General features: G+C 40.6%; 1 long non-coding RNA gene across 7 annotated transcripts in view; it reads right to left on the reverse strand.

The window, feature by feature from the left end:
• Positions 1 to 215: 215 nt before the first annotated feature.
• LOC102082785 (uncharacterized) overlaps positions 216 to 26,963 on the reverse strand; it is a 36,599-nt gene continuing 9,851 nt past the window's right edge. For 2 of the 7 annotated variants that reach the window (XR_003219201.1, XR_003219207.1), the window contains one exon: positions 216 to 703. This is a non-coding gene — a long non-coding RNA (uncharacterized LOC102082785). The other 5 variants (XR_003219206.1, XR_003219203.1, XR_003219204.1 and 2 more) reach the window with 5 other exon arrangements.

Below are 26,963 nucleotides of genomic sequence, written 5' to 3' on the forward strand. Positions count from 1 at the left end.
AGAAAATAAATAACTTGGTCATAAAAAGGTGTCGGTGTAACTGGCTCAACCAGGAAATGCACGAGGGCTCAGACAGCTGTGTTCATGGTCGTACCTCAGTATTTATAGAGACAGTGACCAATCTAGGACTGGTTCTATGTTCCCATCAGGAAAAGAAAACAACTCACGTTTTCCATCAGACATCTTTGTGAAACCCACAGAAGCACACGAGAAGATCAAGTGAGACCAAAGTTTATTGAACCTGCAGAGAAACCAGATCACTGCTGTGGAGACGACAGCACACTTAGAAATAACATAAATAACAGCAAAGTTACTGAAGACATGAAAACATGGATTACATCTACATTTTAGACATTTATTACTGTTTATGTATAAATCATGTCTTGGTCATGCTTTTATTCTGAAAGGCCTGGTGTAGAAAATGTTATTTTTTAATATAAAAAGTTTAAGAAAGTTAAATTTTCCCAGCTCCTTTCTAAAAGAAAATAATAATAATTCTCCATTTGAACTTTCTGGCCTCAGTGGTTGTGTGAGGTTTCCTTCATGAGGAGAACAAACAGAATATAAACCAGTGTGTTTACAGTGAATGTGTCAGGTCTGAGCTGCTGTGTGGACCAGTTAGAGAGCAGCAGCTGGATCCCAGTGGTTGGACTGGTGGACGAGTTCAGTGAGGAGTCGATGACATTTGGCTCTGGTAGAAACTCTGCACACACAAACACACAGGAGGAGAATATCAGCACAAAGCAGAGCCTCTCTGTTCTCTTTATATACAGCAAAGCATGAGGACATGTCAGTGAACGCATCACAGTTACAATAATGTAACTTATTGAACTTTGACACATTTTGTGCTGCTGTGTCAGATCACACAGCATCTGCAGAGACACACAATCTTGTTTTGACACATTTTAACTGCAGGATGAAAAATAAACTGATTAAATAAGATTAAATTGCTCCATCTTAACAGTTTACTGGCACCAGAATATTTACTGGAACTGGTGCTTGTGTCCCAGTCAGTGTGTACATCCTGAGATGCTGCAGCACAAACCTGTTCACTGTTCCCAGCTCACACTTAAAGACGACTGAATGTTTGCTGTGAGGACTCCTCGATCCTGGGATGACCTGCCTGAAGAAATCTGGCTCGCCTCATCAGTGTCTTCTTTTAAATCATTGTTAAAGACTAATATATAAACTTTAACTCATCTTATTCATCCAGCTGTTGGAAGTTATTCACTACATGACACTTGAGTCTGTGTGGCCGTAGTTTGATTCATAATTTACTCTCTGCTCTTTCACTCATCGTCTCTGGGAAGCACTCGTAACCATGGTTTGAAAAGTGACACAAACTTAAAAATAAAGGAAAAGTTTGATTGTGAGCAACAGATTTATGGTGTTTGTACTGAAAGAAGAGCAGCTGTACCTCTCAGCTCTGACTGTTTTTCCTTCTCTTTGACTGACGTCTTCAGTTCTCACTGCTGAGCAGACTGCAGCTGCATCTGCACAATAAAACACACACAGAGGACGTCAGTGCACGATGGACTTTTCCCAGAATCCTCTGCAGGAGAAAATGGAAGGTACTCATGTTTAGCTGGATAGAGAAAAGTTACAGGAAGTCATGATGTCGCTCTGATGTTGTTCAGTTTGTCTTGTACAACATTTTTCTGAAGTCTCATATAAAGACGGTCGTTTCTCTGTTTTCTTAACAAAGTGGATTTTCTACAACAGTTTCAATGATAAGAAACAAAATGAATGACATTAGTTATGGAGCCCTTTGGTAAAATATTTAGAGAACAAGATGGAAAAACAATCAGTTACAGGAGCAAACATCATGTTGGCTTGAACACATATTTGTTGTTGAAGCTTCTCAGTATTTGAATCATGAAGATTTGTTAGTGTTTTTTAATGAGTTCATCTTTTAAAGCATTTTAGCTTTGATTGTCCTGTTAAACACTATTTAAACTTCTGTCTCTATAATGCAACAAAGAGTCAAGTTGAGCCTTTCTGGTAACTTGAGGATAAAAACACTGATGACCTCCAACGCTGCCCCTCAGCCTCCTGGTAGAGGCTCCTATGGACCCAGCAGGGTGACAACAACACCCCATCACAGGGACAAAGACACTGAGCAGCATGCAAAGAAGTCCACTCACTATAAACATCATGTAACAAATAAGAACTACAATGGGATCATTGATGGAGCTGGACTGTTGTCAGAGTGCAGCTTAGAGGAGAGTCTGAGTTTAAAAAACCTCCTCATGGCTTAAAAAGTATAACAAGTGTTAAGATTTCCTGTGAATATTACTGTGAACACTGACACGCTCACCTGTTTTCAGAGCAGCTCACTTTGCTATTGTTACTCAGATAAAATTAAATAAAATATTCAAATAAAAAGTGTAAATATAGACTTTAATCAGCCAGTTTGTTACGCTGCACAGAACAAACGCACTACTCTCACATCTGGTGTGAGTGACGGCTGTGACGGGACACGAGCTCCAGCTCAGCCTCTGACTTTACTGATGAACGAGTGAAAGTGAATTCCTTTGTTTAATATTAGAATATGTTTGTGTGTTAGAATGTGTTATAGATGCTATGTTATGTCCTACAGAGCAAATATTTCATATTCAGCCTTCATGAAGCAACCAGTTCAGTATTAAATCTTCTATATCAATAATTCATCTTTGAAGTTACATTATTTATGTCATTTCAATGTATTCTTCATTTCACACATTTACATTGTTCAAAATATAATGTTTAAATAATTTCATTAACCTGTGTTCTTAATATAGTGTCCTATTAATATATTTGGTACCATGTATTTACAACATTTTAATATGTATGCAGTGTAAGTTACATGAATCTATTTGCCATGTCCAACAGGATTAGGTGAGGACAGTTCAGGTAAGAATGCTGTGCTGACATTATAACAGAAGGGTCACAATCATGGCCGCAGCAAAGATGAAGATGAGGCTCAATCAATATCAAATACAAACAATATTTAAAGTGACTTACTGACTCTTAAACGTGTAACTTTATTCAGTAAAAACTGTTTATTCTACCAGTGTTGTAATAAAATAAGTTGTGACATTAATAAATAAACAGTTGCTGAGGACTCGTTGGTGCAGCTAAGGACTAATGTCCTAAAGAGTAATCTAGTACACACTCCTTCCTGAGACGACTGAAGGAGGTGCGCCTCCACAAACTCATCCTTAACACCTTCTACAGAGGCTCCATAGAGAGCATCCTAACCAGCTGCATCACAGTCTCTATGGAAACTGTCACACGTCCGACCACAGAGCCCTGCAGAGGATTGTGGGAACCACTGAGCGCATTGTTGGCAGCTCTCTGCCCCGTCTGCAGGATATTTACACCTCACCCTGCATTCAGAAAGCCACTAACATCATGGCTGACCCACATCACCCTCCCACAGACTGTTTACTCCTCCTTCCGTCCAGAAGACGACTCTGCAGCAACAGGAGCAGCACCTGCTGCCCTCCTCCACACTGGACTCTCTCCACACACTTCTTGGACTACATAACACTCTCCTCTCATTTCCAACACTTGCACTGTTGACTCTGTCTGTGTTGCACACTGCTCAAAAATAAGAATCCCAGATCTGAATGAATGAAATATTCTTATTAAATACTTTACATAGTTGAATGTGGTGACAACAAAATCACACAAAAATGATGAGTGGAAATCAAATGTAGCAACCCATGGAGGTCTGGATTTGGAGTCACACTCAAAGAGGAAAAACACACTACAGTAATGTCCTTACAACAAGTCAAAGTGAAGCTCGGCAGTGTGTGTGGCCTCCACGTGTCTGTATGACCTACAACACCTGGACATGCTCCTGATGAGGTGGTGGATGGTCTCCTGAGGGACCTCCTCTCAGACCTGCACTGAAGCATCTGCCAACTCCTGGACAGTCTGTGGTGCAGTTGGTGGATGGAGCGAAACATCATGTCCCAGATGTGCTGGGTTGATTCAGGTCTGGGGAACAGCTGGACCAGTCCACAGCATCAATGCCTTCGTCCTGCAGGAAATGCTGACACACTGCAGCCACATGAGGTTCAGCATCGTCTTGCATTAGGAGGAAACCAGAGCTACCCGCACCAACATATGATCTCACAAGGGGGGTCTGAGGATCTCATCTCAGTACCTAATGGCAATCAGGCTCCCTCTGATGAACACATGGAGGGCTGTGCAGCCCTCCAAAGAAATGCCACCCCACACCATTACTGACCCACTGTCAAACCATCATGCTGGAGGGTGTTGGAGGCAGCAGAAGGTTCTCCACGCTGTGTCCAAACTCTGTCACGTCTGTCACATGTGCTCAGTGTGATTCTGCTTTCATTGCCAGTGGCAAAGTTGCCATCTTGGTGTTCTCTGGCAAATGCCAAACGTCCTGCACGGTGCTGGGCTGTAAACACAACCTCCACCTGTGGACGTCGGGCCCTCATGCCACCCTCATGGAGTCTGTTTGTAACCATTTGAGCAGACACGTGTACATTTGTGGCCTGCTGGAGGTCATTTTGCAGACTCTGGCAGTGCTACTCCTGATCCTCCTTCCACAAAGGTGGAGGTAGCGGTCCTGCTGCTGGGTTGTTGCCCTCCTCCAACCTTCTGATGTAGCGGCCTGTCTCCTGGTAGCGCCTCCATGCTCTGGACACTACACTGACAGACACAGCAAACCTTCTTACCACAGCTCACATTGATGTGATCCTGAATGAGCTGCACTACCTGAGCCACTTGTGTGGATTGTAGACTTCGTCTCAATCTATCACTAGAGTGAAATCACTGCCAGCATTGAAAAGTGACCAAAACATGAGCCAGAAAGCATCAGCACAGAGAAGGTCTGTGGTCACCACCTGCAGAAACACTCCTTTATTGGGATGTCTTGCTAATAATTTCCACCTGTTGTTTAATCCATGTGCACAACAGTGTGTGGCATTGATTGTCAATCAGTGTTGCTTCCTAAGTGGACAGTTTGATTTCAAGAAGTGTGATTGACTTGGAGTTACATTGTGTTGTTTAAGTTTTCCCTTTGGTTTTTGAGCAGTGCATTTATTCTGTGTACTATTGTATTTATGTATTATCATTCTTTTCCATCCTTACTAAGGCTGTGCGATATGACCAAACTCTCATATCCTGATATAAAACATTTATCGTCCGATAACGATATAAATCACAAAAATGTAACATTTTCTGTAAATTCTGTGAATCTCGTGCAGCTCGACTTGCGTGAAGTGTTTATCCATAACTGTATGAAAACAGCACATGTGGAGGTGCAGGGAGGGAAACCCGAGTTAACTGAGTGAGTTTTATCAACTCATATCAGCTTCATATGACAGAATATCCTGATCACCAATGTTAGCGTAAACTAATCTGAACAACAGAAATATACACTGGGTATAATAAACCTGCTCTGTAGTGCAGGAGATTCTACTTACAGAGCAGACACAGCACAGATGTTTCCTTCATCTCACTCATTTCAGCTTTTTCTCATTTCTGTCTCTGACACCAAGTAAAGTCGCCCTCTTCCTCCTTCCTGTTGGAACAAAGAGAGTCGAGGTCAGATAAAGTAAAAATATATACAACTATTAACACACTGTAATGGTTACTTTCTTATAACACGTGGTATGAACGCCCTGTTACTCAAAGTTGGTACAAAACACACAGATAGTTTTTTAAACAATATTTCAAAGATGGACGTCTGATCGACATCACGAATGTTACTCCAGTGTCCGCTCGATGAACCTCTTCAGCATCACCTGGGTACTCCTGTTAGACTTTCTAACAAGGAAATCTTTGTGTTTATGAATCGTTTTCTCAAAGAATAAAACATTTAAATATTAAGAATTTGAGTAAAAGGAGAAAAAAGAAGAAAATGCAGCAGTCCTCCAACAATTTCTTATCCTACTAGTGAAAAAGTTCCATCCCTGGATTTATAATGCTGATGTCAGGAACAGAGAAGTGACATTTGTACAAAGCCAACATGCTGATGTCTCCAAGAAACGATACAGAGTCCACATATACAGATGAACATATGAAAAGTGTTGTTTACTTCTTTAAATAACAGGCTGTGGTCTCTGCTCTGCATCCATGAAGAAGACATGGTGCTGCTTTCGCTTCACAATCACATTAGATGATAAAACTAAAATAAACCCATCCACTGTTACGACTCATCAAGCGATGCCACCGACAGCCAATCGGTGACATCACAGTTTAGTACCTGCTCAGATCTCTTGGAAACCCGGCCGAGCAGGTACTAAAGAAATACCTGGTACCAGGTACTGATGACCATTCACACTCACATTCACACCTCTGGGCGATTCAGAATCACCAGTGAACTTATCCCCACTGACTTCATGTCTGTGGACTGTGGGAGGAAGCTGGAGTACCCGAAGAGAACCCACACAAACACAAGGGGAACATGCAAACCCCACACAGAGACCCCGACCAGGCGGTGGATGCAAACGCTCACTGACACCATGTTGCCCTCTTAAAAATGTATTTAGGTACTTCAAATATACACAACATGTAAACTATACAAAATAATAAATAAAAGTTATAATGCTACTTATGTCAGCTGTAACTCTCATCTGGACTCTAATTTTTACAGTTTTGTTTTTATTATTAAGTGTCAGTGCACTTATGTTAACGATAGTGAATCCTTAAGCTGTCATCATCCATTTTCACCTGTCAGTCTCATTCTGTCCTTTCTGAAAGTCTTTAACAAATCAATTATGATGTGACTGAAAACACATTGAAGACAAAATATTAGGTATAAAATAACTGACTAGAATATTTATTCTGTTTTATCAGCATATATAAACACATTTAAGGATCTGACTGTTGACTAGCATGCAATGTAAAAAAACTAAAAAACAACAACAAATGAACAGTTATAAATAAATATACCAAACATACAGTTTTATACAAAGTAGAGCCGATCAATGCATTTATGAATTTATGAATTTAAACAGAAGTAATTTCCAATGTTTCTATTTATTTCTATGTGTAATGTCTTTACTTATATTGGGAAGTAGAGTTTAGTGAACATGATTTATTACAAGTTATATATAAAATTTAGAAATGAGCTGTTTAGCAAAGTATCTTAAATACTACGTTATATGACACGTTTCACATATAATACACCAACAAGTCATTTACAGCAGTGTCAATACGGCCAATCATTTTTATGCAAATACCGGAAACCAGTCGGGGGCACAACCGTATTTGGCACCGTTATGGGCGAAGGCTATTACACCGGGGACCGGACAAGATGGGTACCGGAGTTCGTACGTCGCTCTTCGGGATTCTTCTCCTCTGTTATTTCGCGTTTGCATCAACAGGTGAGATGTTACTCTTAGATTGCTGCTGAATTAATTTGCCGTTAGAGCCACCGAGACTTGCCGGACATCGTTTTTCGGCTGAAACCTCACAAAACAGAAAACATTCACTTCGCTCAAAGTACGGCTAGCGATAGCTAAGCGACACGTAACGTTAGCATGGCGGTGCAAACCAGAGTAGCCGGCAAAAGCGGACTGGTCCCGGATTACTTTCACATTTATAACAGGGGATTTTAGTCCGGGAAACCTGAAGTCTGTAGTAATATAATTGTATTAACATGTGCAGTGTCCTACAACGGGAGAAATTTACGGATAAAAAAAACTAGAAAGATACTTTTCGACACGGTGTCGCACTGCCGTAGCGCGCCTGTGCTAGCGATCAGTAGCGAAGGAGAGAAGCGCTACCGCGAGGCTTAATGTTCGCGGCGGGTCGGCTGGCTTCACCCCTGGCTGCACAAATCACGGTTCACTTGACCGCGTTATGTCAGGAGAACAACAAAGCCACTAAAGAAGCACTAAAACTCGAGGAGACGCACAGCTGTAGCACTGTTTGCTTATATTGTGTGTGGTTGATTTAAACATCAGAGCCTGCTAAGGTAACAGCCATTTTTTCTCTTGCATCAAGTACCTGCTGAGAACATCACTGTGGTGAAGTTTATCTGGGTCCCCATCCAGAAACCCTGGCAAGGTCGGGGGCAGATCTAGAAGGGTGGCATGTGCCACCCTAAAGTAATCTCCTGCCACCCCGAGTGCCACCCTAGTTTTGCACATGACAATGTTGTTTACTAAAATAAGATAGCACTTTGAGCCTGGCTACAGTTATCAGTCAATATAAGTTCTAAAACTGAATATATTGCTTAGTGTTACCCAATGTTCCCTCTAATGTTTCATGTGTCTGAGCGAACACACAAACTCCCTGAGCGGTCCCTTGGACCACTGTGAGCAACAGCAGACGTGTGCACTGTGGTCACACCGGCATCGAATCCATGCAAGTTACATGGTTTATTAAAATAATCAAATTACAACATTCACATTTATGTTAGACTACTTTTAATTAACTGCTTTAGAAAGAAATTTAAAAAAAAATCTTGTTCATGGTGTAGTATGTTAACACTATTGAAAGTAAAAATAACTTGAACTCCAATTTTGAAAACACAACTTCATTTTTTTTTTTTTAAACAGCTCTGACTTGTATTATGAGTCTGTGGTCTGGGAGAGAGTCCTGTAACTCTGTGTGCAAAATACAGCATATAATGACCAATGTTGGGCAATTAATAATATAGTTACTTCTTCAAAAAAGTTACTGAGTTTTGCAAACAACAAAGTTTTTTGCAGCTGTTTACCTAAAAATGCAGCCAAGGAATTTTTTTAAATAAACATTTCAAACTATTTACAGAACAATCAGCTGTTCTGCATCAAATCTGATGCCACAGAAATTATTTGTGCCCCTCCAAAAAATAATTTCTGTCCACTAAGATAAATGAGAACATCACAAACCTGATACCTGCAGGCCTGACAACAGGAGATGTATCACTCCTGTAACACCTGTAACATTCAACAGTCGCCTCATTGTTCTGACACACACAACAAAACTATTGACTACACTAGGGCTGTACGATATGACCACAATTTCATATCCTGATATAAGACATTTATCGTTATTAACCCTCTGGGGTCCACGGACACGCTGCACCTCCAAATCACATGACTAATTTAAGCTGACATAACAACAAGCTGCAGCCACGCTGAGTCTCTATTTCAGACAGTGTTAAAACTTATTGCAACACCTGATTGTTCTCTCATTTTAGTGATAGTAGTATTTTTAAATGGTTGTACAAAATAAAAAACAGCAGGTGTATTGGCTGCATTTTTAGATAAATAGTTGAAAATGTTTACAAAATGAACAATATATATTTGCATTTAAAAAATAGTACTCGAATTTTATGTTTTTTGCGTGATTTCAGATGAGTTGTGTTAATACAGTATGCCAATTTAAAAAAAAAGAAAGAAGCTAAATTCAGACACATGAGGTTGAGCTGAGAAGAATGATACCAAGCAAGACACGGGGAAAAATAAACATTTTAAAGGTGAAATACACATGTTAAATCAACAGCAGTTAAAATGGCCAGTTATATGTTGGACCTCAGAGGGTGAACACAACAAATCATGAAAAATTAGGTTTAAATCTTTGTTCATGACAATGCAGATTTCTGACATTTTGTGTAAATTCAAGGTTCTTCATTAGTCAGATGCATAGTTATACAAGTATAACACAGTGAAATGTAAACCTGACACGCTCCTTGACTTGTGCAAAAGGGGGGAGAGGAAGAACATTATAAATAAATATATATACATTTGGTGAATGTGCAGTAGTAGCATGTATGCAGCAAGCATCTCGCAGTGGGGATAATCTCCTCCGTGAAACATACTGCTTCTTCCGTAAACTCGTTGATGTCGACTGCGCATGCTCAGTCTACATCGTTGAGTGCGTCCTGTAGCGTAGCTTCTGATTGGGCAGACCAACGTTTCACCTCCCTCGTGGTTACTTCTTCCCTCCGTATGTTTTGTTTATACTGGGGGATGAGGAAGATGGCGTTGTGGTCAGACTTCCCGAAAGCCGAGTGTGAGACAGCTTTGTCGCCCTGCTTGTACGGCATGTAGCAGTGGTCCAAAATCCGATCCCCCCTCGTTGGACACGAGACATGCTGGTAGAAATTCAGCATGACTTGTCCGAGGTTCGCTTTATTAAAGTCTCCCGCTTCAATGAGGGCTGCGCCCGGGTCCTTGTTTTGAAGCGAACTCAGCACATCGTGTAGTTCGGACAAAGCCATACCTGTGTCCGCTTGGGGTGGGATGTAGACCGCCGTGGCGATGACCGAGGTGAACTCACGGGGCAGATAGAAAGGGCAGCACTTAATGCTCAGGAATTCCAGATGTGGCGAGCAGCTGCTGGAAAGAGTAGAAATGCTCCTGGCATCACACCACTTTCTGTTTACCACACTCCTCCACCTTTGGTTTTGTTTGACTCTACCGTTCTGTACGCGTGGAGCACAAAGAATGAATCTGACGGAGTTACGGCCTGGTCCGGCACGGTGGGGGTTAACCATGTCTCCGTGAAGCACACAATGTTGCTGTCCCTCATGTCACGTTGGAAGGTGACTCTTGCTCTTAGGTCATCGAGTTTGTTCTCCAAAGCAGTCAGGAAGGAAAAATCGCCCCATGTTGTTAAGCTTTCAGGATTTTATATTTATTGGGCTACAGATTTATTCATTATACGGACTAAACTCAAAATTTCACGTGTTTATCTAAACTGTATAGTTATGGACTACAGAAAATAATTAAGCTGTAGACTATATTTATATGAATAGCATGTATATTGAATCATTTAACCATCCCTTTGTGTTTGAAAAAAAAGGCTTTGATTTTGCCGCACATTTGATTTCTTTGCCACCCTAAGAAAATTTCTCTAGATCCGCCCCTGGGCAGGGATAAAAGAAAATAGGTCCTGTTGATATTTGGGCTTCGTTCCGCCTGTTCTGATAGAAGTAATCCGTCACTAAGAGAATGCACTCAAACTTTACCATTTCCGCAGCAATTTGCTGAAACAACCTCTGAACCAACAACAAGGATGTAAGACTTCCCAAAACGATAACTTCTTTTTCTAGGAGCTTCCACTTTATGGTGATGTAACGACATCCATCTTTAACTTTGTCACCAAATTAAAACATCACTACTTGACTAGCTGGTTGTAAAGAAAGCGGAGTAACCTGGATCCTGACCAGTGCGCGCTCCCGACGCTGGGTAACGCTCCGTCGGCGATAGATGGCACAACGCTCGACTAGAGCAGCAGCCATGTTTCAGCGCTACAACCAGACGACCTTCTTATGACTCTGTGTCTGTGTTTGACTTACCCCGACATGCAGAGGCTCTAAAAACATACTAGCAGCTCCTTTGTGCCTGATCCCACACGTCAGCAAACATGAAGACGGTGAAAGCTGCTGATAAGCTTCATTTTTTCGACGTCACGATTAAAAACAGGCTCCAATATCCAAAGTTAAGCCCACGTCGTCTTCGAGTAAAGAGCATCCTTGTTTAAAGATCCCAGCAAAGCTGTTTTCCACCGTCCACGAACGATAACACAAACCTTAATAACACAAACAGCTTCTCTTCTCACGGAGAGAAACCGTGTAGCGAGCTCACAAAGACTGCAGCGGAAGTGCGTTCCCCGTGTGCCTGCAGAGTGAGCCGACGACCGATAGGGGGCAGTGTACAGTGTGGTACATACTACAGCGCCCCCACGGTCGGACACACACAGATGCAGGAATGTTAACTTCGTTATTTCTCTGGTGAAATGTCTGGTTTGGCATGCAGTTCTGCTTCCGCTGGACTGTAGTTATGGCTCCACCACCTCAGTTATGCGTTTTTATTGATGAGCTTTAAGTTCACAAGTTAACATTATGATTGAATCGATGATTTATCAATGATAAATCAAAGTTTTACTAATGAAACTTTGTAGGATCTACTCATAGCATTATTTAAAAAGGAAGGCATTCTCCCTCTCATACACACACTTTTTGTGCGCAACTGTAGTGTTGTACACTAGTGACACAAAACCCTATAGGCTAATATTATTATGTATGTTTTAAGTTGAGCATTTACACACATTTGGCCCAGATATTTTTTAGGTTCTCTATTTTAATTCATTAGTAGTAGTAGTACACATAGGCACATCCCAAAACATTGTCAATGTTAACTCTGACTGTGTGCCAGCTTAGGTGTAAACCACCACGAGTTTCACACGCATTGTTATTGGATCAGCCCAATGTCCTTCATACTTTTTTGGGTAAATTGTGACAGCCGGGGTTCAGTGGGCCTGGTGTATGAACTGGGAGCTTATTGCATCATTTAGTCAGCCCCGTCACCTGCATCTATCCAACACTGATTTCGCAGAGTGAGCAGTGAGCTTGGCCTTGTAGTAGCTGAAGAGCTGATGGTGAAATCAGGAGGAAAAACTCAGGAATGTTGGCCTTGTCAACACAAGTCCAGGAAGTTCATGTTGTGTTCACAAAGATGATCATTATGTGAACAGAGGTGGACCTACAACCTGCTCAGTGGCTTCATGTCTACAAACCCACAAAGTCTTACAGCAGTAAGGATGCACCCATGTCATCCATGTGTGGATTCAAACCCCTCACCTTCCCAATATAAACCTATTATCATTATTTCATTCTGTGGTCACTACTTCATAACCTGACAAACATTGCATATTTCTGAGCATAAAAACAAAGACGACAAATATGCAGCTGTTCAAAGGTGTTTGCAAAACATCTTTTTCTTAAATCCTTTCAAATTGCACTGAGATATGTTTAGACTTTGTTCTTTATCAAGAATTTATTGCTTTGTTGTTCGTCTGAATTCTGTGATTCCTTAACAGATTTTAACAGGTCTGTGGTCACGTTTGTGTGATTCAACCAGCATAAACCAGAGAGCAGTTGTGTCTGTTCCTCACTCTGATTGGCTGCTGTAGAAGTGACTGTTTCCTCTCTGCTCTGTTGTTACAGATCACTCTGGACGGATCATTCTGCACTGTCGAGCTCCAAACAAAAACTTCACACTTGTACAGTGGAGCAGAGCTGGTCTGGAGCCAGAAGATGTTGCTGTTTACAAGGGTGGACAGTTCCTTCCAGATCACCAGCATCCATCTTTTAAGAACCGGGTGGAGCTGCAGGACAGACAGATGAAGGATGGAGACGTGTCTCTGATTCTGAATAATGCGACGAGTGCTGATAGTGGAAAATATGAGTGTCGTGTGTTCAAGAGAGGAACAGTGCGCAGGAGGAGAACCCTGTCAAGGATTCCTCCCATCAGCATCATCACCCTGAGTGTTGTTGATCCTCCAGGTGAGTGAGTAGAGTTGAGTGTGTGTGTGATCAGAGGTGAAGCTGCTTCCTGGTTGTTGATGTTTGTTTCTAAAGATGTTGTTGATGAGACTTTGTAGAAAGCAGCTGGTCTGAGTGATGTGATCAGAGTGCAGTAGATAATGTCTGACAGCAGTTTGAAGAGGAAATGGATTCTGTTCTGTTCTTCACTCATCACCTACCTGACAGCTGACACCTCACACCTGTTTCTCACCTGCAGGTCAGACAGGAGGACACACAGAGGATGGAGAGAAGGAGGCTGGAGGGAAGGAGGCTGGAGGGAAGGAGGCTGGAGGGAAGGAGGATGGGCCGATACCTTCTGGGTTGTTACTTCTTGTGCTCGTTGTTGTTTTTGTGAAGAAGTTGTTGACAGTGGGAGCTAAAGTGATGGCGCTGGTGACTAGAGCGATAAAGTTGTTTAAGGAGTTGTTTGCGCTGGTGACTAGAGCGAGGGAGTTGCTTTGGGAGTTGGTGGAGGTGGTGTTTGACCTTTTGGAGTTGGTGTTTTGATCTACAGAAAGCTTAAACCACAGAAGCAGGGTTCATACCAGCTTCCATTTAAACTTGAGTCTGTTTTAAATGTTTCAGTTTTTTTCCAGCTGATCTGAGGTTTAATCATGAAACCTAAATGCCTATTAATTAATTTTAAGTTGTATACAAATTGTCCAAAGAAGAAGTTGTACCTTTAGCTCCTCATTGTCCGTCTAGTCTGTGCTGAACTGCGCCTTCCGCTTAGCCTTGTCAGGGTCACGGGGGCGCTGGAGCCTATCCCAGCTGTCTTAGGGCAAGAGACGGGTACACCGTGGACAGGTCACCAGTCTGTCAAAGGTCTAACACAGAGACAGAAAACCACTCGCACTAAAACCAATTAACCTAACTCTGGAAAGAAGCCTGAGGACTCGGGAGAACCTGCAAACTCCACACAGAAAGACCCCGACCTGATGGTGTCATCAGGGCCTTCTTGCTATGAAACAACAGTGCTAACCATCATGCTCCACACGTCTTAACTCTGTTACAGCACACTGTTTTTAATATATTTATTTCTAAAGCAGATTTTATGAGGGATGATTATTTATTTTGTAAAAGTGAATTTTTCATCAGAATCTTTCTGAATTGTTGGCTCAGTTCAGTTTTTAGGAGTTTGTGGTTCTAATGTTTCTACTGTAAAGATAAAGTGCCTTTTGATATGACTGTTGTTGTTTCCTGAATAAAACTGAGGCTGGAATCAAAGTGATCCATGTTTTGTTCTTCATGTTTGTTTCTGTTTTTCTTGCAGTTTTCAGACAATTTGACTACAAATATTATTTTACCAATGAATATTAAGAATACATAATGAATCCCATAAAGTGTGTGTTAAGGGTCCGAAATTGAGGACGAGAGTAAAACAATCATGGTCCAGAAAAGGTCAATCAAACAATTGATTTTAATGAATACACGCAGCGTGGGGAGATGTAAACTGGAAACCATCAGTTGTAAATCCCCAACCAAAAATACACTTCAGATTGCTTTTATAACATCAGGGTATTATGACGCCCCCTCATGCGTTTACAAGCACATAATTTGCATGTACAGAACATTATTTGCCTCTTCTACAGACACTGATCAATCTTAAGAGATAACTGCAGAGACAGGAGTTCCCCTTTCTGGCATCTTCTCCAAATAAGGCGATGGGGTCCCCATGGACTTGTCCTCCTCTCTGCGTCACCTGTTGCTAGGCAGACTCAAATGCAACAAGAAGCTGAATACATTCAGGCCTTCACTCAGCCACTATTTTTTACTGTAACAATATACTCAGCATATGAGTTATGATATATATATATATGTTTAACTCAATCATTTTAAAGTAGTTATAACTGCACCTGTAATAAACATGTTAATATTTGATTATGATAACCCCTATAATATAAATTATAACATAATGCCAGCAACTTCAATAAACACTTTGATGAAATGATAATTAATGCAATGATAAGATGATGGTTATGTAAAATAATCCCTGTAATTCCACAATTCCCTCTCTTGACGTCTTCCAAAGACGTCACTACACTATTCCCAGGTCCACTACCTTTGCTCTGACCCTCTCTTGCCGTCCCCTGACTCAGCAAATCAGACAATAACCTCATGTCATCTAGGTGGTCCAGTAATAAAAAACGCCAGCTCCCACTTGAAAACACTTCATGCTTAAGTGGTCTCTGCTCCTTTCCTGGGTCCCTCTCTAGTGGAAATTTAGTGGAATGGACCCTTGTCATCAATCACTAAGTAAACTGAATTGGCGCAGGTCTCAAATAAGAAGTAGAAGACACTTGGGCCCTCGCTCAGGCCTACTACTAGATTTATGTGTATTGTAAGCATGCATGCAATTAACCTGCTATGTTCTCATCTTCCCTCAACATGTATCACCTGGACACTCTCACCAGTGAAGCTTAAAACCCTCTTGGATAGAACATCAACTCTAAACAAGCACAGATATGCAATGTGTATAAAATGAACTAAACCTGTGAATAGAATGAATGTGATGACAAACATATTCAATGCAATATGAACCCTGTAAACAATATTACTGATAAACAATGCTGTAAAACATGTTCTTAATGCAATCATAATAATGCAGATTATATAGTAGGAATAAAAGAATTTCTGAATCCCCACATTCCCTCAGTGCCCACTGTAAAGTGTAAAAGATACAATTAGCTTTCTCCTGGTAAAAGGTCCTACATTATTTTCTCAACCTTTGGAAACATCCTCTATCGAGTTAACCCATTTCATTTTTCAAACTTAGGCCTGATTTCTTCGCCCCCTTTAACGGGTAGCGCATATCCGGTCTGAACACTGTGTTTGGGCAATTTACGAATTGTTGCAGGATTTCTATGTTATGTAAATTTCCTCTCATCCCTTTTATGCTTCCATTATAACCTGTGTCTAACAAGCTTTTGACCTTCTTTGTAACATAAACAACTAGGTGTATTTGTGCTCTGTTTTTCTCCTTTCTCTGGTTGGTTCCGTTCGATCTGGGGCTTCCAGGATTCTCGCCCCCCTATGGTCGCTGTGGTCCTGAAATCTTCTCCTGTAAAAGATAGAAAACAAAAAACCTCTCTCTGCTACACCTCACTAATCTACTGTGTTCATCCAATGTTCCTTTAATTATTCAAACTTGGTTCACAATATCATGTTCTGGGCTTTATCCTTTTTATTAACTTTACTTAATCTCAATACTCTTTATGTGTGTGAGCAACGCTTTTAGTTTTATTAAACACACCCCGGGTAAAATATACACCATCCCCATGTCAGCCTAAATCTGCGCTAGAAAGCACGCTTCAAAATTTCTATCAGGATTTACACCTCTTTTTGCTTCAGGCATATACAGTTAAGCCCAAAATTATTCATACCCCTGGCAAATTTTGACTTAAAGTTACTTTTATTCAACTAGCAAGTTATTTTTTGACTGGAAATGACACAGGCATCTCACAAAAGATAATAAGATGATGTACAAGACGCATCATTGTGGAAAAAAAATATTTCTCAGCTTTTATTTACATTTGAGCAAAAAGTATCATGTCCAGAATTATTCATACCCTTTACAAACTGTCACAGTCTCTGGGAAAATCCAAAGTTCCATACCATTCCAAATAGTCAAAGCTGTTCTAAAGCATCCTAATTACCCTGATTAATTGGAAATAGCTGTTTTGATCAACCCAACAGGTGAAAAACAGCAGCTCTCTGCAGGTGGTCTGTGGACATTCATGGCTAAGACAAAGGAACTCAGTGAGGACCTGCAGCTGTGCATTGTGGCTGCTCACAAGTGAGGAATGGGCTACAAGGCCATATCCAAATGTTTTCAAGTTCCAGTGGCTACAGTGCAAAGTATTATTAAAAAATACAAGATGTTCCGCACTGTGGAAAATCTCAGAGGACGTTGTCGGAGGCCAAAAGTGAAACCTGTGCTGGCCAGGGGATAGTGAGAGAGGTGAAAAAGAATCCAAGGATCACCACCAAGGCCATTCTGGTGAATCTGGGCTCTGCTGGTGGCAATGTCTCAAGGCAGACAGTCCAACGGACACTGTTGGGTTCCACGGATGTAGACCAAGGAAAACGCCACTTCTCCAGGCACTTCTAAGGCATGCAAAAGCTCATTTGGCCTTTGCAAATGCTCATCTGGACAAAGAAGAAGGTTTCTGGTCTTCAGTGTTATGGTCAGATGAAACAAAAATTGAATTATTTGGTCACAATGATGTTGCCTTCATTTGGCATAAAAATGGAGAAGCCTTCAACCCAAAGAACACCATCCCCACTGTCAAACATGGTGGTGGGAACCTAATGCTTTGGGGGTGTTTTTTAGCCAATGGACCAGGGAACCTAATCACAGTAAAAAGCACCATGAAAAAAGAGCAATACATGAAGATTCTCAACAACAACATCAGGCAGTCTGCAGAAAAACTTGGCCTTGGGAACCAGTGGACATTTTAGCACGACAATGACCCAAAACATACAGCAAACGTGGTGAAGAAATGGTTAGCAGACAACACCAGTAACGTTTTGCAGTGGCCTAGCCAGAGTCCTGACTTGAATCCAATTGAGAATCTGTGGAGGGAGCTAAAGATCAGGGTGATGGCAAGAAGACCCTCCAACCTGAAAGATTTGGAGCTCATTGCTAAAGATGAATGGGCAAAAATGCCTGTGGAGACATGCAGAAAGCTGGTCTGCAATTATAGGAAGCGTTTGATTGCTGTAATAGCCATAAAGGCTTTTTTCTATTGATTATTGAGAAGGGTATGAATAATTCTGGACATGATACTTTTTGCTAAAATATAAATAAAACCTGAGAAATATTTTTTTCCACAATGATGCCTCTTGTACATCGTCTTATTATCTTTGGGGAGACACCTGTGTCATTTCTGCTCAAAAAAGAACTTGCATATTGAACAAAAGTAACTTTAAGTCAATATTTGGCAGGGGTATGAATAATTATGGGCTTAACTGTACATAACATGCAAAAATGACTGTTAATGCCAGTTACACGAGTTTCCATTATTTACAACATTTTGTTTCACCCGTCTCAGCCTCACATGTTTCCTGTTCACTTATTACATACTTATCTTTAACACCGTCTGCCTCACTAGTTGCTTAGCAGAAACAAAGCACCATGTGTTCCACCTTTGCCCTATAAAATAAATCTATGTAATATCTGTATGTGTAAGCCTGCATTATAACCACTTATTCTAGAAATAAAAAGAAATCAAACATTTTCTACTCCTAAAATCTTCACTAGTTTTCCCCAAAGCATATCTTTTATTCAAAAATGTCCCACAATTTCCCTTTAAATTTGGTGTACAGCTTCTCATGAACACCGGCATTTTATCTTCTAAACAGGATTCACTTCATTTTACTTTAAAAATAACTTTATTTAAAAATAACAATTTCTGCCTCAATTTTACCATATCTAAATTATCAAAAACCCCAAAAGTCATATAATGATCCTAGAACCCATTTCAAATTACCTCTTAAATTCCCCCTTTATATTTGGACACACCAGATGTGTCCAAATAAATAAAAACTCAAAAACTCAAAATGCATCACCCTGGCTTAAGAAATTAAAGGAAAAAGGTTAGTCATATCATCTCTCAGAACAGCTCAGCAATCCTCCTCTCCGGTGGATCTGCTCCGGCCCTGAAAACCTGTGCTTAAGGAATAAAATCAATTTAATCATCATGTCAAATCTTCTCAAAGTCCTTGCTCCATGCAAAAGTCTGGATCCTTAGAATTTCCTGGAAACAAAACCTATACTTTACATTTCATACTCAACTCTCCCCAGTTATGATCCAATCTGTGTTACAACAAAGAAAACTTAAAACAGAACAGTTATCAATCATGTGTTTCTTCAGTTAATGGTAACATGAGCTATATCAAAAAATGTTTCCCTTTTAGCCTTTAGCATTTTATAATGTAATAACATAATCCAACCCCAGTAAATAAAACAAAAATTCCCTCCAAGCAAACATCAGCATCCCCAGAATTAAATCTTCCACTTGTCCTGCTCATGGCAAAAGCAAAACAAAGCATCCCCTTTCTTTTCCTCACATGGTAAATTGTCTGTCCACATTTACTCGTTCCCACCTTCGTCCAGTCATTCACATTCACTCACATGCATTCACACATGATATTTTTTGCTGATCTGCAGCCTTCCGCGCACGTCATCAGATGCTCCACATCAGCAAAATGAGCTCAATCATTTGTTTTATCTCGTTTTCCTTTTTAGGAAAATAGTTCTCTATACTTTTGACTGGATTGACTCGCTGCAATCCTTACTTGGTAATTTGTCCGCGCCGTCAGTTCACTCTCTTCCAGGCCTGCTTAGAGCAAAAATAAGAAAAAAGAGAGCTGATTGTTAGCTCATCAAAGTACAAAACAAAATCACCTGACAGGTTTTTTCTAAGTGCACTGTTATAAAAACTATGGGCCCTTTTAGACATGTCCATGTTTATCAAAACTCCCTCTATTAAAATGAAAACAACAGCCCCACAAAATTTCAAACAATCTTAAATTTCACCCATTCAACTCACTGAAAACCTTGTCCAAACTGCACCGTTTTACACACAACCATGTCCCCTTAGACACTTCACCATACTTAGATTCAGCCTAAAACCTTACAACAATGTGTCAACACTAAATTATAAATTTCCTGTCCAAATCTGCACCTCTGAACAGTCCACTTTGCTTCCTTTCCTCAAGGCCTCAATCACACACACACAGCAAGCTCCTCTGTCGTCACTCACTCGAGCTAATTTGCATAGTGACTCACAGCTCAACAGCCAACTTGACAAGAGAAATACATGTTTAAACTTATCATATTATTCAATTATTTTCATTTTCTTTCTATACTAATCACTTACTTTGATCAATCAGTGCAAAAGCACTCCTAAGTCACCCTTTTAAAAACTGCTTTAATAGTTTTCTTGTGTTTTTCCATCTATTTTAAATCTTTCCATCAATTTTATTAACCATTCACACCATTCTCTCACTCATACAAGCAGCAAGCAGATCTTCATTGCATATGCTTATGTTCTTAGCCAGGTTTTAAATCAATATCTCTATGCATTAAGCTTTGATTAGACAAGCTTCATGAGCTTGTCTTTGTACGGTTAATACATTTTCTGTTTGTGTGTGGTATTTTGCATCTATGGCTTCGCAGTCTGTCAGACACCTTTCCAATTCTCCAGTTAAGCAGTCAGTTTTCTTTTTCCCCGAATTACTAACCCTCTGTTTTGATTTCCCACCTTAAATAAAGCACTCCTAGTCTTCAGCCAGGAGCTAGGGCCTGTTTTCCAGGTTCATGGACACATGATTCTGTGAACAATTCAACCAGAAACTTGCCTTAACTTATCCAGTGATGTTAACTTCTAACTTTCTTCCGACTGCTGCTGTGGAGAGTTGGTACGGTTCTGCTTTACCCCTGAAAATAACAAAACTAAGACATTTTCATTATTACCACAAGTACTTAAATGACCCATTTCTCTGTCTCTAGTCAGAAATACCAATTATGCCATGCATGTAAGCGTGTTCTTCCTTGCATTTTACGTTAATTGAGTGTAAACTGCTTCTTCATTGAATTAATTCATTGAGTTTCTCATTGCATTTCTATGTATTCATGTTAATGTACACTACGTGTCAGCTGTTTCTTCATTGCATCCTATATATTCATATTTAATTTATGCATTTCACCACTGAGCTTTAGATTCAAACTATCTCACTTCTGATTCATTTCAAAAATAATCTCACATGTAACAATTTGTATGTGTGTTTTCTATTCATTAAGGTAATGACAATTATTTTCTTTCATTATTCTCACCTTTTCTAATGTTTACCTCTTTGTTATGCTGTGGTGGACATCCCTAAACAATTCATGAGTTCAGGTTTCAATTTTCAATCCAATTATATCCTATATTCTCGCAGTCAAACTCGTCCAGCTTCATCTCTCACTGGTCCTCTCTGCACAATGTCCTGTTCGGGCTTCAAAGCTCCAGCAAACACAGTCTCAACTCAGCTGTTGTCTTCTTCTCTGTTTCTTTACAGTCTTTCTTTTAGATTAAGGCCCAGCATGGCAAAATATCACTCAATGTCCAGTGCTCTTCCACAATTCTTTATCCCACTGTTCAACTGCCCAGCCTGTATTTTCACAGTACATCTTGCATTACTCTTACATGCTGCTGCTGGTCGTCAGTCGTCATCAGTGTTAATGGATCAGTGGCACTGTCGTTTGCCTGCTGTATTCAAGTCCACGATGTTCTATCGGTCTTCATCAGGCGATTGACTGTCCTTTGAACTTCTTCTCCGCTTCAGGGACAAAGTGAGAGATCCAGCCGCACAATTTCGAGCCAAAGCCTGGCTTATTTTCTCCCAATTCTATTAATCTGCTCTTCTGCTGCTGAACTCAAGGTTCCAAAGTTGAGAGACGCCCACCTGTATTGACACACTAGAGCATACAATTAGTATTATATTCATTTTTTTTCATCTTAAAACCTCGATTTGCTTCATCTTCTTAGAATTTAACTCTGTCCATTTCTCTGGGTGCTCCCCTGACATCATCAGTCACACACACACCTTCCTCTCACACACACAGCAGCACAGTATTTCCTGTTTCTTTTTCCTGTTTCTACAAATTAATCAAACACTTGTTTTTTCATATTTACAGTCTACAAACCCTCTTTTAGTTTTACTAAGTCTTGGTCTAAAAACAATACACCCTCTTCTCACACACACACTTTTAAATATACTAAGTTTTTGCATTTGTCAGTTTTTTGTGACATCATTCAAACAATACTTTCATAATCATTTCACACACACTGCCTTTTCTCTCAAACTTCTACCTTTTCACTCATTCTACTATAAACCTCCCTAGTGTTATTATGACTTATTTACTATTTGGTACAAATCACACAGAGTCACTCAAATCAAATACTGACAGCATTCACACAGTTACAATCACTCAAAATACGCTTTCATACGAGTATTTTGGACATGCCTTCCATAATCAGAAAGAGCAAGTCAAAAGAAAAAAGAAAAAGAAAACTGAAACCTCTCATAACATCACTGAAGGTCAAATATCTTCATAGACCCAAAAGTAAGCATATTATTTCCCTAGTCAAAAGTCAAACCGTTACTCACAGTAATTTTAATCTCACAGCCTTTGTGTTTTGAGTCATGGTCAGTGGCCCCTATTTCACAGCAAACACGCACCTCTGTTTCAACCAGCCCTGTCTGACCATCCGTTATTGGAGTCAACACAAGACTAAACGTAAAGCCAGTCATATCTCTGCTATCTTCTTCCGAAACTCCATGGTCTGTTTCCTCCATGGAGTGTACAGATTACATTACAAAACTACATTTAAAAGCCAATCACACACATGCAAAATGAGACAGCAATTTATCCCGTCCACTGGAACTGAATTTCAAAATCCCTGAATGCACTTGCACAGAAGTCCGGAAAGTCCCGTTCGGCGTCAGTGGGATTTCTATCCTGCCTACAGTATAGTTCCAGGGCCCGAAATATAACAATACTACTACATGCAAAATCTAATAATGATAAAATGTTAGTCAAAAAACACGGTGTCAGTACAAAGAGTCAATAAAACACAAGTCCTATTACTTTCAGCAAGTATTACGTCGTTCAAGGACGTGTAAGCAAAACCCATACTCCAATTCTACATGTATCATAAAGTAGTCATCGTATTTAACAACCGTAATGCCAACAAAGTAGAAATAAAAGCAATTCTTCCCTTAAAACACCAATATAAGTCGTCCTTCACCCAGGCTCTGCAGTCAGTCATTAGTTACTCATTAGTAAACAGGAAATGTCACTCTAAATAAGTCACAGGCATCTCATTTACATAGACACAGACACACAATCTCAAAATAACCAGCCTGCTGCAGTGCCCGTGGCAGACAGAGCCTATATACAAACATAGAAATTATAACACAGAGACGTCTGATAAATTAATTAATATTTACAAGGCCTTAAATTGCATAACCTACCGAATTTAGACAAAATTTTAACTTAACCCTCCAAGGGACAAACTCCAAGTTTTTTATTGTCAATTACCCAGTATCAGGTCCAACCTGTCTCTGGTCTAATCTCTAAAATCCCTAACTCAATTTAAAAGCGTCCAACGCCCAAGCTCCAAGCTTTGCTACCCAAAAAAGCGCAAATACCGTTCCAAACGGTCAAGTGGTCCAACCACTAGTTATTCTGGAGTGCCCCAAGCTCCACAGTGACCAACTGACTATCCCTCGTAGAGGACGAAGGCCCGCGTCCGCACCTTCGGCAAGCGTTACCTCTGGACAATGCGCTTCTTAGCAGTCCAACTGCCGTTCTACAGAAATTTGTAATACTTTGAAACAACAATCAACACCTCAGAACAAGTGTATGACCGACGCAGGTCCAACCTTATAACCAATTGGGAGTGTAACCCCCAAAACGGCCAATTACCTATTATTCTAAATTCTCTTTAGCAGTCCAACTGCTTTTAAATTCTCTTAGCAGTCCAACTGCATTTCCTTTAATCAGTACTGTCACTTAACCTTATATTATCATTACTTCAACTTCAATTCTCATGAGATTTTCACCAAAATCAAAACAGACATTTAGCAGTAGTTTCAGTGAGTAGACTTTCAATTTTGTCAGAACCAATTCAGCACTGTTTGGAAATAATTCAACAGGTAGTGCCTTACCTTTGAATAAGCCGGCTTATGTCCACTCACTTCGACCACTGACTCGTGTCTGCTCGTTCGATCACCTCGGACCCTCTCGGTCTCAATCTCCAAGTGTCTCTCCCCTCAACCCAGGCCAATGCACCAAATGTTAAGGGTCCGAAATTGAGGACGAGAGTAAAACAATGATGGTCCAGAAGAGGTCGGTCAAACAATTGATTTTAATGAATACACGCAGCGTGGGGAGATGTAAACTGGAAACCATCAGTTGTAAATCCCCAACCAAAAATACACTTCAGATTGCTTTTATAACATCAGGGTATTATGACGCCCCCTCATGCGTTTACAAGCACATAATTTGCATGTACAGAACATTATTTGCCTCTTCTACAGACACTGATCAATCTTAAGAGATAACTGCAGAGACAGGAGTTCCCCTTTCTGGCATCTTCTCCAAATAAGGCGATGGGGTCCCCATGGACTTGTCCTCCTCTCTGCGTCACCTGTTGCTAGGCAGACTCAAATGCAACAAGAAGCTGAATACATTCAGGCCTTCACTCAGCCACTATTTTTTACTGTAACAATATACTCAGCATATGAGTTATGATATATATATATATGTTTAACTCAATCATTTTAAAGTAGTTATAACTGCACCTGTAATAAACATGTTAATATTTGATTATGATAACCCCTATAATATAAATTATAACATAATGCCAGCAACTTCAATAAACACTTTGATGAAATGATAATTAATGCAATGATAAGATGATGGTTATGTAAAATAATCCCTGTAATTCCACATGTGACAGAGTTTATAAACACAACAGCTGCTATAAATGTTGTAAAACACGGTTATGTTTTAATGTGTTAACCTGGTCGTTTATGACCACAGAGAGAAAGAACAAAGGATTTACCAAGTGCACTGATGCTCTGATGTGCAGACATGTAAACACTGAAACCTCATCCAGATGTTTCACACATCACATGAAACTGATTTGGATGTTTTCTTTTCCACTAACGTGACAAAAACATACTTCAATGCATGTTTTCCTCTGATCGGCTCCCAGATCTACAGGATGTTAATTCTCCTGAGTTAACATCCTGTAGATTTGGGACCGGTTCCCCTTTTCCATGGATGCACTGCTGGTGACCAAACTAGAACTGGTTCTGTGTTCCCATCAGGAAAGTCTGGTTCTGCTGAGAACAGGAAACTGAGGCTGTGATTCACACAGGCTCACCAAAGGCTGACAACAGCAGACTGGAGAAACATTTCCAGGTCTGATGAGTTCAGATTTCTGCTGTGACGGTCACATGGATCCACCCTGCCTCGTATCAAAGCATCGATTGAACACCACAGCATACCTGAGTGTTGCTGCTGTCTGCGTCCATCCCTTTATGAACACACTGTAACCATCCTCTGATTGCACTCCATGTCACAAAACTCAAATCATCTCCAACTGGTTTCTTGACCATGACGATGAGTTCACTGTACTCAGGTCGCCTCCACAGTCTCCACATCTCAAACAAATGTGTTGGAACGAGAGATTCACATCATGTCTGTGCAGCTGATAAATCTGCAGCAGCTGTGTGATGCTCTCACATCAACATGAACCAAAGTCTCAGAGGAATGTTTGCAGCACCTTGTTGAATCTCTGCTGTGAAGCATTAAAACAGTTCTGGAGGCCAAAAATCAGTACTATGAAGCTGTACTTAATAAAGTGGCCAGTCAGTGTATATTACTATAATTACATTTTAAAAACTGTAAACACAAATCTGTGGTCATATATTTTGTGGTATTCAGTGTCGGTGAAAACATAGTAATCTTGGTACAGTCACACTGCACTGACCTGGTGCTCCGACTCAGTTTATCTGTTTAATCAGCTTCTCATTAAAAATCAGACTTTATTCAAATGACCACCAGCAGGGGAACTTTCACGTAAACAGATGCATCTGTGATGCATTTACAGTCAGTTCCTTTAAAGTCACCAGTCCGCTCAGTAGAACTCAAACACATTTTACATAAACATGTCACACAGTGGAAAACTGTGTTTTTATGTTTTGTTGTTTTGGATCATACTGTGTATTGGTACATAGTGTTGATTTTATTTGCATGGTTTTATCCTGATATTTATATTGTGTGTTTTAGTGTTGCTGCATAATATTCTTTTAATCCACTGTGGACTGGCTGCACATGGGATAAATTAGCTGATAGGGATCACCTGCTGAGGCCTGGGTGTGTCCAGAGGTGGCCTATAAGCTGTGTAAAGACCTTTTAAAAGCAGGCTAGCTGAGCACTGAAGGAGGGAGGCCCCAGACTGGAAGAGGAATGCTACACGGCCAGCGTGACATGGCGGCCCAGTCCTGACAGCAAGGAATGGCGCCAGTAGGAGACAACACGTGTGACTGGCAGCAGGGCAGAGGTTTACCTCTGCCTGCATTTGTAAGGTCTCCACTGTTGTTTACTGGTTGCAGTGGGTTGGGAGAGGGTCACCATGGCTATAAGCCAGGGCTGCTTCTGGGACCATTGTTCTGGCCCCTATTTGTTATTTTACAGGGCACAGACGCAACGGGAGCTGTGGTGGCATCGCAGGATGGATTCGGATGCAGAACGCAAGCTGGGCAGGGATGTGATGGGCCAGTGGAAGGACAACAGGATGGGAGGCTCCTCCTCGTCTGCCGAAGACGAGGCTGGCGTGGATCCAGCTCTGAAGAAGGAATTCCTGGACTGCTGGTGGACCCATATTGAACATGTGGTATAATTATATCAGGGGGTTTAGCGAATGTAGAAAATGGTAGTTTTAGTAGATTGACAACATTTTATTATGTACGTTTTAAGGGTGTTTTTATTTGTGCTTTCTGGCCGGGAAATTAACTGTTTCTGATCAGACCTGCTTCATCTCTGTGCCCTTGGTATCTGACTCGCTTGTATTTTGAAGAATCTTTCTTTTTAGCACGACATTCTGGTGCGACCGCTTTGGTGTCTGTGTGTTAC

This window comes from Oreochromis niloticus, linkage group LG3 (assembly GCF_001858045.2).
Source record: "Oreochromis niloticus isolate F11D_XX linkage group LG3, O_niloticus_UMD_NMBU, whole genome shotgun sequence".
NCBI lineage: Eukaryota > Metazoa > Chordata > Actinopteri > Cichliformes > Cichlidae > Oreochromis > Oreochromis niloticus.